The following is a 15,757-nucleotide window of genomic DNA, read 5'->3' as shown; positions in this document are numbered from 1 at the left end:
TTAAGTCAAGTAAGTCAAGTCTATGTAAAGCCTTGGAAGGCGTATAGTTTCTTCCCAAGTAAATCCCTAGAAATCGACACGTTGCAGAGCTGTAGTTTTATGGACAAAGTATGAGAATTAGCTTAGAATAGCTTTAAAGTGTTGTTTTTGCTCTGTTGAGCAATGGCCTGTGATATTTACACCTAATTCCGGATCAGTGGCTTGGTGAGGAGCCACTGTATGGATGTGAAAATATACAATATGGAGAAGTGCCATGCTAGACATCAACACATAACCAACATCACCTGGATAAAGCTCATCAGTCTATACAACCCAAACATTCAGTTGGGAAAGGTGACCAAGGTAGAAATGCTGTACAGGCAAAATGTAAGCATTCGACCAATAATGAACAAAATTTTTTGTCTCTGGCAAAAGAATCTGATGAAAAGTATACTTGTAGATCTTGCCTTGGAAAAACGAGAGAACAACAAAAGAAATAAACAAGGAAACAAATTGTCAGAGGAACATGCTGATAGATTGAGTCACATTTGTCAAGCTCAAAGAAAGAAACAAAGGATGGAACTCATCTAATAGAACTGGAATCTGTAATTTTCCTACCAAATTAAACTGTAGAACCATTCAAAAAAGGTAACTTTCCTTAATTCTCTTCTGGGCATTTTCAGTGTATAAGATGCAAGGATTCATACGAAAAAAGAATCGGTTTACATCTATTTTGCCATTAAATAGCTGAAAAATGTGTACTTTTAACCACGCCTTTATATCTAATAGACTTCCTCCCAGAATGCGGTTTTGTCAGGGCTGTTACGACCCCTCTTTAGCACGCCTATGCACGCCTCTCTAACAGCCTTCAACAAATATGGAATAAAAGACCCACATGGAATAATAGGAACCTGGGGTAATAGACTTCTTTGAGATTCTTATCAATAGGGTCAAATGGAGTATACCCACAGTGAAGTTTAAATAGATGAAGAGCTTTAAATTATACTTTCATACACAATTGTTGACATAAATCCAGATGATCCTTTTTATTCTTGTCATTGGCTAAACGTCTTTGTACATGATCCCTACGGCTTACAGCTTTTATGATCAAAATAAAATTCTATGATCAAAATAAAATCACTTACCCTTACTTACTAGTTTACATTTCAAAAGACAAGTTATTTCACTGAAAAAAATAACGCTTTTAGCAATGTTTTACTTATAGCGAAGTAAAGTATAGACCTTTTCGGCCAACCATTTAGGGCTAAAGGGGGAGTAGGTCGTCTGCGGGTGGGGCGGGAGGATGTAGTAAAGAAAGATTTAAGGGAAATGTTTTACTTATAGCGAAGTAAAGTATAGACCTTTTCGGCCAACCATTTAGGGCTAAAGGGGGAGTAGGTCGTCTGCGGGTGGGGCGGGAGGATGTAGTAAAGAAAGATTTAAGGGAAACGGTAACTTCCAGGGACGGTGTGGAGAAGGAGGTTTTGAATATATTAGGATGGAGGAGGAGCATGCGTAGCTGTGTTAGCCTCAGGTGGCTTGGTGCTGCGGTGAATTGTTAGTAGTAGTAGTAAAAATAGTAAAGCATAATATGACATAGATTTGCACAAAAGACATAATTTCTTTCTACTGTTGATGCAAAGGAAAAGTTATAGTTAGTGCAGCTTTGTACCATTTTCAAAGGTCCTATAAAAATATGTTCAAGTCAGAAAAATATTTCTGTCATGGCTACTGTATACTTTATTAAAAACTGAAAAGGGCAAAAAACAGAAACTGTGACAGTTAAAATTATTATTACCTGAATCATAAAAACATTAGGGCAAGAAACAAAAAAGGGAATAAAACACAATAAGTCTCCAAAGATGTAATCAACAACAAAATGAAGCAACGTGAAATATACTTTAGGACTCTACATCATAGATGTAGAAATTTGGCTCTTTTGCTGCAGACTCATTCTTTCACAAGACTTTTAAAATACAAGAACATTGAAGAAACACTTTTGTCAGGAAAGGGTTCAATCTTGATATCAATTAACAAGATAACAAAGTCCTTTTAATGACGCCAGAGAGCAAACTTAAAATTTAAAACAAATAAAATTATCCCTTCCTAGCAAGGGCGTCCCGAGACTCATTTCATTGGGGGGGAAGGGCGATCTTCGTAAATTTTACCGAATCAATACCTGATTTATGCCGAATTTTCTGCAGAAATCAAGAATTTTGCTAAATTTCGAGCAATTTTGAAAAATTTCTGCCTAAATTTTCGCCATCAGCAAAAGTTTTACCAAATACCAAAACCATTGGAGGGGCGGCGCGCCCCTCCCCGCCCCCCCCCGCCCCCCTCGGGACGCCCCTGCTTCCTAGTCTATATAAAACATTGCTACCAAGTTTACGCAAATAAAGTATTCTTATTTTTGTAGAATTATGCAAAACCAGGACTTTGGTGCAAAACCAGAAGGTTGTTCTAGTAGCCAAAAAATAAAAATCGTGATAATCTTATACCAAACTAGAGCAAAGATAAATATTTGTTTAGCACCTGATAAGTCATCCAGCAGCATAGAAATTCACTTTAGTGTTACTTGACATCAACAAACTCTAATATAGATTCCAGAAATGTAGTTTTTGTGTTACAAATGAAAATCTAAACAAAGACGGAAATTTCTAAAGTTGGTGTACAGTCCTAGCACAACCAAGACACCTTCATCTCAGATTTATTTAAAAAATAATTATATACAGTATATGAATTCAAAATGAAAAAGAATCCTAATCGTGTGGTGGTTTTCACTAAGGGCCTAGTTCCCCTTCGAAATGTAATGCGTGATATCATCCTGCACATAGGCGTGCTAAAGAGGGGTCGGAACAGCCTTGACAAAACCGCATCCTGGGAGGAAGTCTATTAGATATAAAGACGTTGTTAAATGTACACATTTTCATCTATTTAATGGCAAAATAGATCTAAACCGATTATATTTTCGTATGATGTATTCACAGGAGACTGATTCCCCTTAAATCTTGGAATTTTTACGATTTCTCTTGTAAATTCTAATAAATTTGTATAACTCAAAATCTTTTATCAGATTTTTGCTATAGTCTTACCGATTTTTTTAGTGCAAGTTTTCTTCTTCAATCCAAGCCAGTAAATTCCTACAACCCAAACGACTTGATTTCTCTCAGGCGAACAAAAATCCAAGATTTTTTCTTTAAAAAAGTACCAGGGGACTGAGTTCTGCTTGGTGGAAGGAAAGACAGATTTTTAAGAACCGAAATTTCGTTCTATTTTGTTCCGCACGGCGAAGTTTTTTGTATATTTATACCGACAAACTATACTATACTATTGACAGTCAAATTAAACTGTAATGTACTTTGTAACATATTTAGCGCAAACATTCATCTTGTGCAAACTCATATACAAAAAAGTTGGAAAATTCGACCATGGAAAAAATATTCCAATGAAAATTTCGACCACTGCAAGAGCTGGACCCGCGACCTTCGGATTAGCTGTCCGTCGCGCAATCAACTATGTTAAGCAAGCTTATATTATACTTATAAAGGAAACAGAATGATAAGAAACGCATGTGAATGTGAAGTCATTCATATGAAAATGTTTATCCAAATTTAAAGCTCTAAACGAATTTTCCCAAAGTCGTGACCTCTCTAGATTGTATTTTTCACACCGGGAAATGTTAGTGTATATGTGTACTAACTTGCTTATATATATATCCTTTACAGACGCTAAAATAACACGTTCTTTATTCCATTGTAATTCCTTAAATATCTAAATTGAACAATAGCATAATTATCATGTATTCAGTGCTTTTTCTTTAGCTGTACGGTAGTTTGTCATCTTGTGGAATTTCGCACGTGTCAAAGATGTGTATAAATGTTGGGTCGGCATGAATTCAATTCCTCTCTCCTGTTTATCCTTCACAGACGCCACAATAACTTCACTCCTTTCCAGGGTTGTTTAAGAAATTCAGTCATAAATTCATTTTCTTCTTCTTGTGCATCTTTGCAGACGCTAAAATAACATTTCTTCATTCTAGGGTGAAAAATAAACAGTTTTATTTGAATTAAGAAACTCTAGCGTAAATTTAATTCTTTCTTCCTGTTTCTCCTTCACAGACTCACTCACGCTAAACTAAAACGTTTCTCCATTCTATTGTAATTTTGTGTTGTCTTCTAACAGCAGACTTCGTTGTGCAGCGTTTTCCTTTGCAATTCAATGGGATCTTTGCTGTTTCTTGTTCCATGCCTTTTTCTTTAGCTACTTAGTCATTTGTCATGTTGTGCAATTTACCATAAGTCATAGATACTAAAAACAATACGACCACTCCCGGGGGAATATGATGTAATTCATATTCTTGAACTGTATGTAAACATGACATCACTCACATGAACTTTTTTTCTCCAAAATTGGGCTGTAAACGAATTTTCTGAAACTTGTGACCTATCTAGACCATTTTTTCAGGCGACAAAATCCCATGGAACAGATATATTCTAGATATAATAAAAGAGCTTTTGACACTGTAGACCACAATCTGCCGCATGTGAAGTGTAAGTTTTATGGTATAAAAGGTTCTAGACTTAGCTCTCCACGTGCATTCTTAGCAGAACGGCTACGATATGTTCAGATTGATTTAAAGCGATCATCAAGTATTCCTCTGCATGTAGAGTTCAACAAAGGTTCTGTTCTTGGATAGTTACTGTTTTAATTTTTTGTAAATGACCTAAGTCAGACTATGCCAAATATTAAAAATAATTTAGTGAGTTTTTTAATGATCTACAAGAAGCAACAGTTCAGATACTTGCTGGTGAGACGTTGCTTATTTTTCTTGCAAAAACAGAGTAATGATCGATTAGAGTTTCTACTTGGGTCCGTGTAAACAATTTTCAAGTTTCTCCCATAATAGTTGTGATATTATATTCTCTGGAACAGCTACTCATTACCCATAGATTATCCAATTGAAATATAGTGACTATGAGATTGAAAGGGAAGTCACATTGTGACGGTGCATTTGATTATGCGCAAGGTGTGCGCGAAGATGGTCCCAAAAGTTTTCACTGACGACCAGAAATTATGGCGAGTGGAAAAGTGCCAAGAAAATTTGAACATGTGTGAAAGTGACCCCCAATTTTTGAATAACGCGATCATAGGTGACAAGTCCTGGATCTTTGAGTAAGATCCCGAGACAAAGAGGCAATCTTCTGAGTGGCACACGTTGGCGTCTCCTCACCCAAAAAAGGCAAGAATGAGTAAATCCAAAGTGAAAACGATGCTCATTGTCTTTTTGGCATCAAAGGCATTGTCCACCGTCAATTTGTTCCTCCTTGACCAACTGTCAACGTCAAGTTTTATGCGGAAGGCTCAAGAGACTCAATCGAAGGGTCAAGCGGGTCCGACAAGACATCGCAGCCGACTGGAAGCTGCACCACGACAACGCCTCGGCTCACACCGCTTTTTTCGTGAACAGCTACCTGACCAAGGCTGGCATTTCAACGCTTCCACAGCCACCCTACAGCCGAGATAATGCCCCCGGACTTTTTTTTGTTTCCTCGCCTGAAAATTCTATTGAAAGGCAAGTATTTTGAGGTGACAGAGGGGATCCAAAGCAACATGCACCGTGGTTCTCAAGGCTATTCCGGAGAATGCATACCGTGACGCCTTCAATTCTTGGAAATCGCGCTGGCAGCGCTACATTGACGCAGAAGTAGCCTATTTTGAAAGTTTTTAAAGAATTGTAACGATTGGCTCAATAAATATTTTTAATTCCACTCAGTCCTATTACTTTCAGGACAAACCCTGTATGGTTTGTAACGTTTCTGTCACTCATGAATCCAATTCGACGGTTCCAAAATAGTTCGATATGTTAACTTTGCAGTGAATCTTCAAGGGATTCTGTGAGATTTGGGTTGGGGAGGCTAAAATTTTTACCGGCTGCTGGCTTACGGGATTTGTATTACCTACTTGTTATTCTTGCATACAATAAAAATAATCTAACTTTTTGCTTCTCAGAATTGCTTCAGGTTAGGTCTGATTGCCACAGTTAAGGTACTCGCCTGAGGAATGAACTTTCAGCTGCAATCGCCATCACAGTACGGTCTAAGTTCTCCTTTATTTATCGAGGAATAAAATCATGGAACAGTAATGATAAAAAAAAAAATAATAAAAGGAGAAGGTTTGAAGAATTTAGAAATAAAGTTAGGGGAGAATGTACTCTAATTATGAGTTTTATTAATGCCTGAGTCATTTTCTTTTCAGTGTATGTTTAAGGTGTGAGGAGAAGTATAGTGGAATGTTAAGATTTTTTTTGGTTTGTTTTTTTTTTACGGTGACTCCAGTAGTAGCTCAGCGAGGAATGATGTATGTAGTTATTGCACTGTCAGTATTGTTTGTCTAGTTAGTTCATGCTTATAATCAATCTCATGGAAAATTTTATTCCTGGCACTCCCCTAGGACAACTTCTTTTGGCACTATCATGGGCAGGCCCGAAGATTCCGCTGGAAAAGGCTATATATATAGATATAATTATATATATATATATATATATATAATATATATATATATATATATATATATATATATATATATATATATATATATATATATATATATATATATATATATATATATATATATATATATATATATATATAAATACATGTATATATATATGTATTGTTTAGTTGTATTTTATTAATAAACAAACTTAAACCTAACTTTAATTCCCGGAAAAATAGATTTTTTTTGTCCTCTGTAATCGAAAGAACAATAATAGTTATGTCTCTTTTTGCATGTTCAGTATCTCTGGATAGTAATAAAATTTATTCAAAACTAGCCAGGAAGGTCACTAAAAAAAGGGCATACCACTGGTATTTCATGACTTTTAGGGCATGACTTTTAGAATTATCAGTTTTCTGAAGAGGGAAGAGGATCAAAGCACGCAACAAACGGACTTTCTCTATGCCTTTTCCAATTTTTGTGGAATGGGGATCCTTCTGACCAACCTTAGGGAGGAAGAGGAAGGAAATTTGTAGGTATCAATAATATTAGGTTAAGACAATCACACTGACAGTAAATTGAATACTAGCTCATTTTAAGTGACTTATTGAATATAAATCTACTAACGTTAGCAATAGATCTATGCAGAGCTCTAAAAATATCTTAAAGCTTTCCTCTCCATTTCCTGTCAAGATTTGACCTGCCTAAAATGGGCTAAATTCTGATGCACAAAGAAAAAAAATGGGGCAAATGATCTTTTTCGTGAGTCTTACTGTAAATAGGCAAGCAACTGGCTTGTACCTGGATATAGACTTAACCTACAGATCGAGTCATCTCTAGGTTAAAATGACAATAACGTTGCTACCTTTTTTTTTTTTTTTTTACCTCCAACAAAAACTGTTTTAACTGTATAAACCTTTAGTTGCAGTTAGTTTTTCCACTTGCCATTGAGAGGATACGAGAAGATCAGCCAATTACAATTAAGGATGACAAGGAAAATGTATTCCCGGATTTGAATTACTTCCGGATTTGAAAGACTTACAGGTAATCTGAATAGCAAGACGTCAAAAATACTTTTCTTTGACAATTTATGCTCCCTGGATTTTTCTCCGTTGCTTTCAGTCTAACGTGACAAAATGTGATGATTCAGTGCTTTAGGTTTTTTGCAGAGTTCACATGTAGGTATTTAGTGTTCTAAAATTTCAGTAAAGCGATATATTTCTCACTTTGATGTTTTGTATTCTACATAAATGATTCCCCTTTCGGCACCTATTCAAAATATATTGTTTTGTTCTGGCTTTCAAGTCAAAAGAAATTCACGTAAGAATAATATGTTGGTGAGTACCCTTTTTAAAGATTAATTAAGATGATAATATTAACATGAGTAGGGCTGATAACCACCATGCCTTCTCAAGACCAGCCCTACTCATGTTAATTTTTGCTCGTTTTGAGTTTGACTCGGCTATTTATTGTAATTTCTGTTCGTTTTTAGTTTCATTATTTATTGATAATGATTTCTGATAGTTTTACGCTTCGGAGGCTATTTGACATTATTTCTGCTCATTCTTGGCTTAATGGAGTTCTTTAATTTTCTTTGAAAAACTTGTTTAGTGGAAAAAGTTTTTTAAAGTAATTTATGTTCTTGTTTTATTGACATGGTCTTTTTCATGGAAAAAATAATATTTTAAGCCTTTTCAGTTTTTTTCTGTAAGAATCCATAGTATGGGTCACTTTTTGTATATTGGAGAAACTTTTTCAACCATTCTTAATCCTGACATAAGCAATATTTTTAACTTAATTTTATAGCTTCTGAAGTTGACCTGAAAAATAAAACTTAATATCATTCCCAAAAGATACTATCTTTGCTCTTTGACAACCCGGAGACACTTCCACTCTTTCTATTTATTTGAATTGTAAAAACAGAAGTAGTAATAGTAGTATCCACAAAAGTTTCAACTTAATATCCCCAGTTGTTCTCGATATATTGCTGAGGTGCCTTATTGGCAACCGTAAACACAATGCCTTTTGATTTGTTTTAATGCATAATGGGCCAATTGCTTAACTGTGGGGGGGGGGGTTGAAATGCCGAATATCCCTAAAGACATAGTTGCGGGACAGTTCTACTATGCTGAACAAAATGGTTGTCTTAAAATTTGGCTGGATGCGTTTGGAAAATGAATGGGCTTGAGAGAAGGACTGCTTGCCCTCCAATCTCTTTTTACTCTTAAAAAGGGCACCAGAATTTTTAGTTTTGAATCGAAAGATCTCCTTTAAAAGTTTCAATGATATTTCTAGCTATTATGGAGTGGTGCTGCCTATGATATTGCTTATATTCCTTTTTGAAAACCTGCATGCATACAGTTTTTCGATTAATTGAAACTTCTAAACGTTCCCTAAAAGTTTCATCTTAATACCCTTAGAGTCATTAGTTACAGGAACTGTAGTGGTAGTATTAAAAATATACATATAGTGCCTTCTGGCTAGTACAAAATCTCCCACAACTTACCCTTAAAGGCCCAAATTAATAATAGAAGTTGTTATTCAGATATTGCTTTGTCACCTTTCTGAAACTCCACATGCTCATAGTTTATTGTGATTTAGTTCAACATCCGCCTAAATACTCCTTAAAAGCTTCACCTTAATGCTCTTAGCTTGCGTAGTAGCAATAGTTGTAGCAACATTAGTAGCAGTATGCTCATAGCGCCTTCCGTTTCTTTAAGATCCCTTTCAACACACGATGAAAGTTTCAGCTTAATACATACCATCAACCATTCCTGCAGCATTTCTGATGCGTCCGCTTGAAAACCTGTGTTTCGAATTAGTTCCATACAGTTTTTACATATCCCAAATTTTTCACCTTAATATCACTTAGTTTCAATAGCAGTAGTAGTAGTAGTAGTAGTAGCAGTAGAATTAAATGTAGTAGCCTAAGCTTTAGTGGCAGTAGTAGCAATAGAAGTAGTAATAACAGTAATAGTAGTAGTAGTATGAGTAGAAGCAGTAGCGTTAATATGCAAATTTTTTCTTTTGGTTAGTTCAACATCCCGCACAGCAAGACCCGTTAGTTTTAATTTTACACACCAAACTGTTCTTAAGATATTGCTGTTACACCCTTTTGACAACCTGCATACAGAGGTGAAATTTCTTGAAATTTCACCTCCATACCCTTAGGCATAGTTGTAATAGTGGTCACAGTAGTAGTATCGATATTACTAGTAACATCGATACTACTGCTGTGACGTAGTATTGAATAGCGGTAGTACTGCTAGCAGCAGTAGTATTAAACCATTGCCTTTTGGTCAGTAGAACATCCCTCTCGTCAAGTCCTGGAAGTTTCAACTTAATACAATTAGCTATCGCTATGACATAACTGATATGTCATTTTTCCGTCTCAATGCTGTAAGCCCTACAAATAGTTGCAAGAGGAGTAGTAATAGTTGTTGTAAATGTAACAGTAACAGTTGCATTAGAAGTATTGTGCACATATTGCCTTTTGGTGAGATGATCTTCCCCTTTAAGTATTCACTGAAAGTTCCAACTTAATACCAAAGTCAATTCTTGAGATACGCTATTTTGACAATGTGCATGCACATAGCGTCTTTTGATATAGTTCAAATTTACCCTTAATACCGTAAATAGAGTAGTGTGGTAGTAGTAGTGGTGGTAGTTGCAGTAGTATTGGTAACACGCAAATATTGCCTTTTTTATCATCTCCCTTATTATTTCCTGAATTTTCCAAATTAATATACTCAGTTATTTCCTTGTACCCTTTTGACAATCTATATACACATAACTGTTCAGAATCAGTTTTTATTCAGAGTTCAAAGTGATAAAAACGTAAATTGAATATTTTATGAACGTTGAGCATTTTCAGTGCGGAACGAAATGGATGAGTGCGGGAGCGGGTAAACTGAAGCACTGTTATTGCCCGATTCTGAATTTCGCTTAGTGAAGTATTTTGAGGGCGGAAATTAGTAAAGAGACGATTATATCTACGGCAGTGAAATTCTACAACAAAGATTCGATTACGCAAGCGCACAAGTTTTTGCTTGAGAATGTGGAAGATGACGTAATGGAGGAAAGACTCGCCGCAATAGCTCCTGGGACTATGATGGACGATATATTTGAGGCTTTGAAAACTCTGGAGTCACGAGGTAATTTCAATATTAGATTCACAATCCTGGACCTGAAAGAGATGCCTGCTATGTCGTTCAATTCTTACACATCTTTGGCGTGCAAAGTGACCGAATGCTGCGAAAAGTTGAACTCGTGCATTGATAGGGCTGACAATAAAGTCATCTGTTTGACAATAAAGAATTGCCTACTCTTCGTGAGACAAATCCTGTATCTATAGGGATTAAAAAGCTAAAGAATGTATGGAATCAGCGGTCGGTCAAAAGAAATTCCTCGATGATTAAGCCGGTGCCGGGCAAATAGCCAGAGTAGTGACGCAAAAAGATTTTTTTAGTTATATATCCTCACAATGCATCCGATTCTCAGTGTTTGGTGAATACTATTAAAGCTGGTATGCCCGGAGCTGCAGTCTCGGTGCGCAAAAAGGACTACCTAGTAGTTGCCAGAAATTTGAGTTGTCCATGACCGATTCCGATCTCAAAGCAGCCAACCCCGCAATTTCCAATGTAAACCAAATCGGAAAAGGCCCAGCCTTCAAAATCAGTTTCGCTGATCAGAGGGCCTTGGATGCAGCGTTGAAAAACGGACTCACAGTCGGTTATTTGTTAGTGAGGCTCAGTCCTTTTGTCAGCCCACCGAAATATTGTTTCCGATGCCAGTCACTAAACCACCTTGCAAAAGATTTTAACGAAACGGTGAAATGCGCCATATGCAGTGAAGGACATACCACATCAAAGGATACACCATGTACCTCTGGAAATGTGAAATGCTTGCACTGCGGGGGAAGCACCCGTCATTTAGTTTGAAGTGTAGAGTTATCCGAGATGCAGCAAATGCTAAAGCTCAATGAGTGTTATTTCCACTTCCTCAATAAATATATACGGACATGCTTCCCATAAGTTACAGTTAAAGTTGCTGGCTGGAAACTGGTTTTCTTCGTTATTCATCAAGAGAAATAGAAATCTGGTAGAAACGAAATGGCTGTGGCGTTTCAGAACCCTTGCATAATACGTGTAGTTGAAGTATCTATTAGCTATGTATTCTTAACATAAATAATTACCAATATTGGCAGTTTTTTTTTTCATCGACCATTACTGCGTACAAGACCACAAATACCGTATCAAAAAATTCATCAGTTATCTGGTTACAATATTTTTACATAACTTTGACCTTAAAAGCTTAATTTTTTAATAATGCCCCTTGCCTATATTTGTTTTCTCACCATTAAAACAGTTGAAATGGGTGACTTTGATATTGATTTTTTTTGCTCTTTTGGATTCCTAAAAAGCCTTCTTGTATTAAAAACTGGTTTTTAATAACAATTTAAAAAAAAATGCATTTTAAAGTATTTTTTGGCTTCTTTGTAGAATATATATCATGTAGGCTAAGGCTGAACTGCTGCTTTTTTATTGCTTTTGGCTGCTTTTTTGGATATTATTCATTTTTTATTTTGGGGATTCATTCCAAATTATAAACTCATAAATACCTTATATCAGTCAAATTATAAACTGCATCTAAAAGGAGTAAATTTATCAAATTGAAAAATACATGATGAACACTTCACATGAGAACATTTCAGTTACAAAGAAACAAAAAACACTTAATGGTGTATTCGGTATGAAGAAAAATGAAGTGCTAGATATTTTCTTAGGTAAAAAAAGAAAAACTCATCCGTTTCAAAGGTAATTAAATGAAATAATATGCAGACTAAAGTAGCTCCAGGAAGTTGTTGAGATTTTCATCCTAGTTCGTCACTTTTAATCCAAGCAAAATGTTAGGACACTTAGTATCAGTTGTTGAGTTTAAGCTTTGATTTCCAAAAGCTCATAAAAATTACCAAATTTAAGAAAGTCGCAACAATAAGTCACCTGTGGTCAAAATACACAATGAGTCCTCATTGATCCCCACGTAGGCTTTAAACTTCTGCTTTGATCATGGTCGTATACATGGAAATCTCCAAAAAGTTTCTTTTTAAAATAGATTTCAAGCGTAGTTAGGGGTATTTAACATTTTTTGCTTTTCTTCAAAGCTTTGAAAAAAGTGTTATAATATTCCAAATGTTACATTTGTTATATTTGTGTATATTTTTGGTAATCATTTGTGGGGTGATCGAATTTTTTAAACCACTGACGTAAGAACGTTGCAACATCTAGTACCTGAGGTCATAAGACTGTCAAAGACTCCTCCTTGAACCTCCCAAATTGAAAGCTTTTATTTTGACCTGATGTAACTTGGGCACTGGAACAAGGGCCCCATTGTCACTCGAGTGTAATAAGAGTTCGAAAAGCTAACAAGAGGCTAGTTTTAACAAAGAAGACATAATCTCTTACTAATTGTTAAGCAAACCGCTGTCTGTTTAACGTACATACAGCATAAATAATATGTGCCTTGTGTCGGCAAGGTTTTCAATCAAGGCAAGTAGCACAACAAGGAAGTCTCAAAGCTGTCAAATTACTCAAGTAATTTTTCCTTTTGGCTGATTTTTAATGTTTTCCAATCTGGTGTGTTAAAATTTTTTTAAACAGTGCCCTTTCCTGAACTTTAAAAAGAAAATTCTGCTCCATTCAATTGAAAAACTAATTTTACATTTATTTTACATACATTAATAAATTCTCTTCCAATTCTCTCTCTCTCTCTCTCTCTCTCTCTCTCTCTCTCTCTCTCTCTCTCTCTCTCTCTCTCTCTCTCTCTCTCTCTCTCTCTCTCTCTCTCTCTCTCTCTCTCTCTCTCTCTCTCTCTCTCTCTCTCTCTCTCTCTCTCTCTCTCTCTCTCTCTCTCTCTCTCTCTCTCTCTCTCTCTCTCTCTCTCTCTCTCTCTCTCTCTCTCTCTCTCTCTCTCTCTCTCTCTCTCTCTCTCTCTCTCTCTCTCTCTCTCTCTCTCTCTCTCTCTCTCTCTCTCTCTCTCTCTCTCTCTCTCTCTCTCTCTCTCTCTCTCTCTCTCTCTCTCTAAATATGTATATACATATTTCTTTGTTGTTGTTTTTTTATCACTTCTTTACATGTATTTTATGTCCAATCGATTAATGTCCCTTTTCTTTTATAGGCTTAAAAATTAAAGAGCTGAGCAGTAAATTTCACAACTAGCTTCTGTGGAAGCCTTGTATCTGTTGCCGTCTTTCTGTGTAATGGCATTCATTTTTACATAGAAAGTCGTTGCAACAGATCAGCCTTCTTGTAATTGTAAAGTTAAAATAAAAATCAAGGGTTCTGCACCTTAAATTACTTTTATTCTCCGTAAAATTGTTGTTTATGCCTTGTTGTTTTTTCTCCCTTTTTTACATTTTAAAAGAAATAGAACCCTTTACTTTTTTCAATAAATTATCTTTTTTGCTCATCCCTCACTAAACGAATTTACTGCTCATTCAAGCTCTTCTGCCTGCACAGCTTCTACTCCTCAGCCAAGAAATCGCGTCATGAGTCAACAAACAAGCAAACAAGAAAAAATATTCGAGACATTTTATTTATTTTTTATCTTAATAAATATTGAAAAGCTTATTTAAGTAAAACTTTATTATTCTGTATTCTTATATCTTATCATGTACTTATTATTTGATGTTCTTAGAGTCAGGAATCGCTTATTATTACACAGTTTGAGTAATGGATGGACCTCCGCTCTCTTTTCTGTGCCATAACGTCGTCATAGGCCCGCTGACTAAAGAGCGAAGTGACTTTATAAGAATTCGTACTTTTCCCGGGGGGTCGTATCAAACCTATGGTGACGCCATGACATCAAGAAGAGGCTAACATTGTCTGCAGTTGGAAGACAATTGACAGTGAATATCCATGTATAGAAGCCTGCCATGTAGCTATGCCAGGGCCCAGCAGCAAAGCCACTGGGCTCCTCAGTATTTCTCACAATTTTGAGTACCTTCAAATCCAGCAAATGCCCTCCCTGGCTCAGCTTAGTCACAATTAAGCTGACGTTTAATAGACTCGAATCTGTTCTGTGACTCTGTTGTGAGACACAGTTGTGAGACTCTGTCTCACAATTCTATTTTTTAAGACAATAAAAACTTTATTTATTCAATTACAACAAATAACCGAGTCAAACTCATAACAAGCAGAAACTAACATGAGTAGAGCTGAAAACCCATATGCTTTCTCAAAACCATAACATAATTTGAAATTTATTGAAAAAATTCAAATATTCACTTATCTAATTTTAATAAATCAAAAATTATCAAGACTTAAAGGAATAAATATCAGGAAAAGTATTCTAAACTGGCGATCCACATTTCTTTGCTATCTTCTTTTTATTGTCTTTTCTATTTATTAGAATATAAATAATAAAAAGTAATAGAAGTAAAAAAAAATTTTAAAAATACGAAAAAATTTATAGGACTAACTACATTGGAGCCATATGGCCTTTACTATAGGCAACGCTATAGCGTTGCCTCTGATACAAGCCAACGATAATGATATCGTCTTACTAGCTGCATACTACTTGCAGTATCTTGCTAGTCTCGGCCTCAAGCAATTCTGGGCTAAGTTTCCGTCCTACTGCATACCTATTCATACGGCAGCACAAAAACTAGGAGTAACATTTTGCTACGCCTTGCCGCTTGTCCACAGCTTGAATGGATGTGACACCACAAGCTTTCTGTATGGACTGGGAAAGGTCCGCTTTTTTCGAGCTGCGAAGTCCTTGGAAACTTTGTTGGGGTCTTTAGGTGATGAAGTTCGAGCCCTTGCAGAGAAGTCATCATCTGTGCAAAGTGATGGCTTAGTCAACGTCTGTAAGCAACTTGTGGTTACAGTGTTTGGCAGAATTGCTACTAACCTCAATAGTCTGAATGACCATTGAGCACATTTGTACCCAAGATTGGAGGATTTGCAGTTTTTACCACCAACTAATATCTCGTTTCTGTTTCATTTGAAAAGGTGCATGTTCCAGTCACTGATTTGGATCCAAAGCCACATGCCCCGTATTGATTTACCTAGGGCTACCGATATGGGCTGGAGAATGGAAGACCATGAACTGAAGCCAGACCTAGTTTCTACATCCCTTTCTTTTTGCAACTGTGACAAGACAAGGTGCGGCTCACGCTACAAATGCTCCAAAATAGGTTTCTGTGACAGCGCATGCAAGTGTGGAGCTGACCCCCAAAAATGCCTACTTTCCGATGTGAATCAGAACGAGTCCGAAGACA

At 36.1% G+C, this 15,757-nt stretch overlaps 1 long non-coding RNA gene across 1 annotated transcript; it reads left to right on the top strand.

Annotated features, from left to right (window-relative positions):
• Nucleotides 1–190: 190 nt before the first annotated feature.
• Nucleotides 191–14,101, top strand: LOC148942602 (uncharacterized). Its single transcript, XR_016143068.1, has 3 exons — nucleotides 191–627; nucleotides 7,397–7,518; nucleotides 13,651–14,101. It is a non-coding gene; the product is annotated as an uncharacterized LOC148942602 (long non-coding RNA).
• The last annotated feature ends 1,656 nt before the right edge of the window (nucleotides 14,102–15,757 follow it).

Source organism: Artemia sp. Qi Xiang Cuo, chromosome 16, assembly GCF_049724085.1.
Source record: "Artemia sp. Qi Xiang Cuo chromosome 16, ASM4972408v1, whole genome shotgun sequence".
Taxonomy (NCBI): domain Eukaryota; kingdom Metazoa; phylum Arthropoda; class Branchiopoda; order Anostraca; family Artemiidae; genus Artemia; species Artemia sp. Qi Xiang Cuo.
The sequence above is the reverse complement of the archived record's forward strand: the minus strand, read 5'-3'. Positions and strand labels throughout refer to the sequence as shown.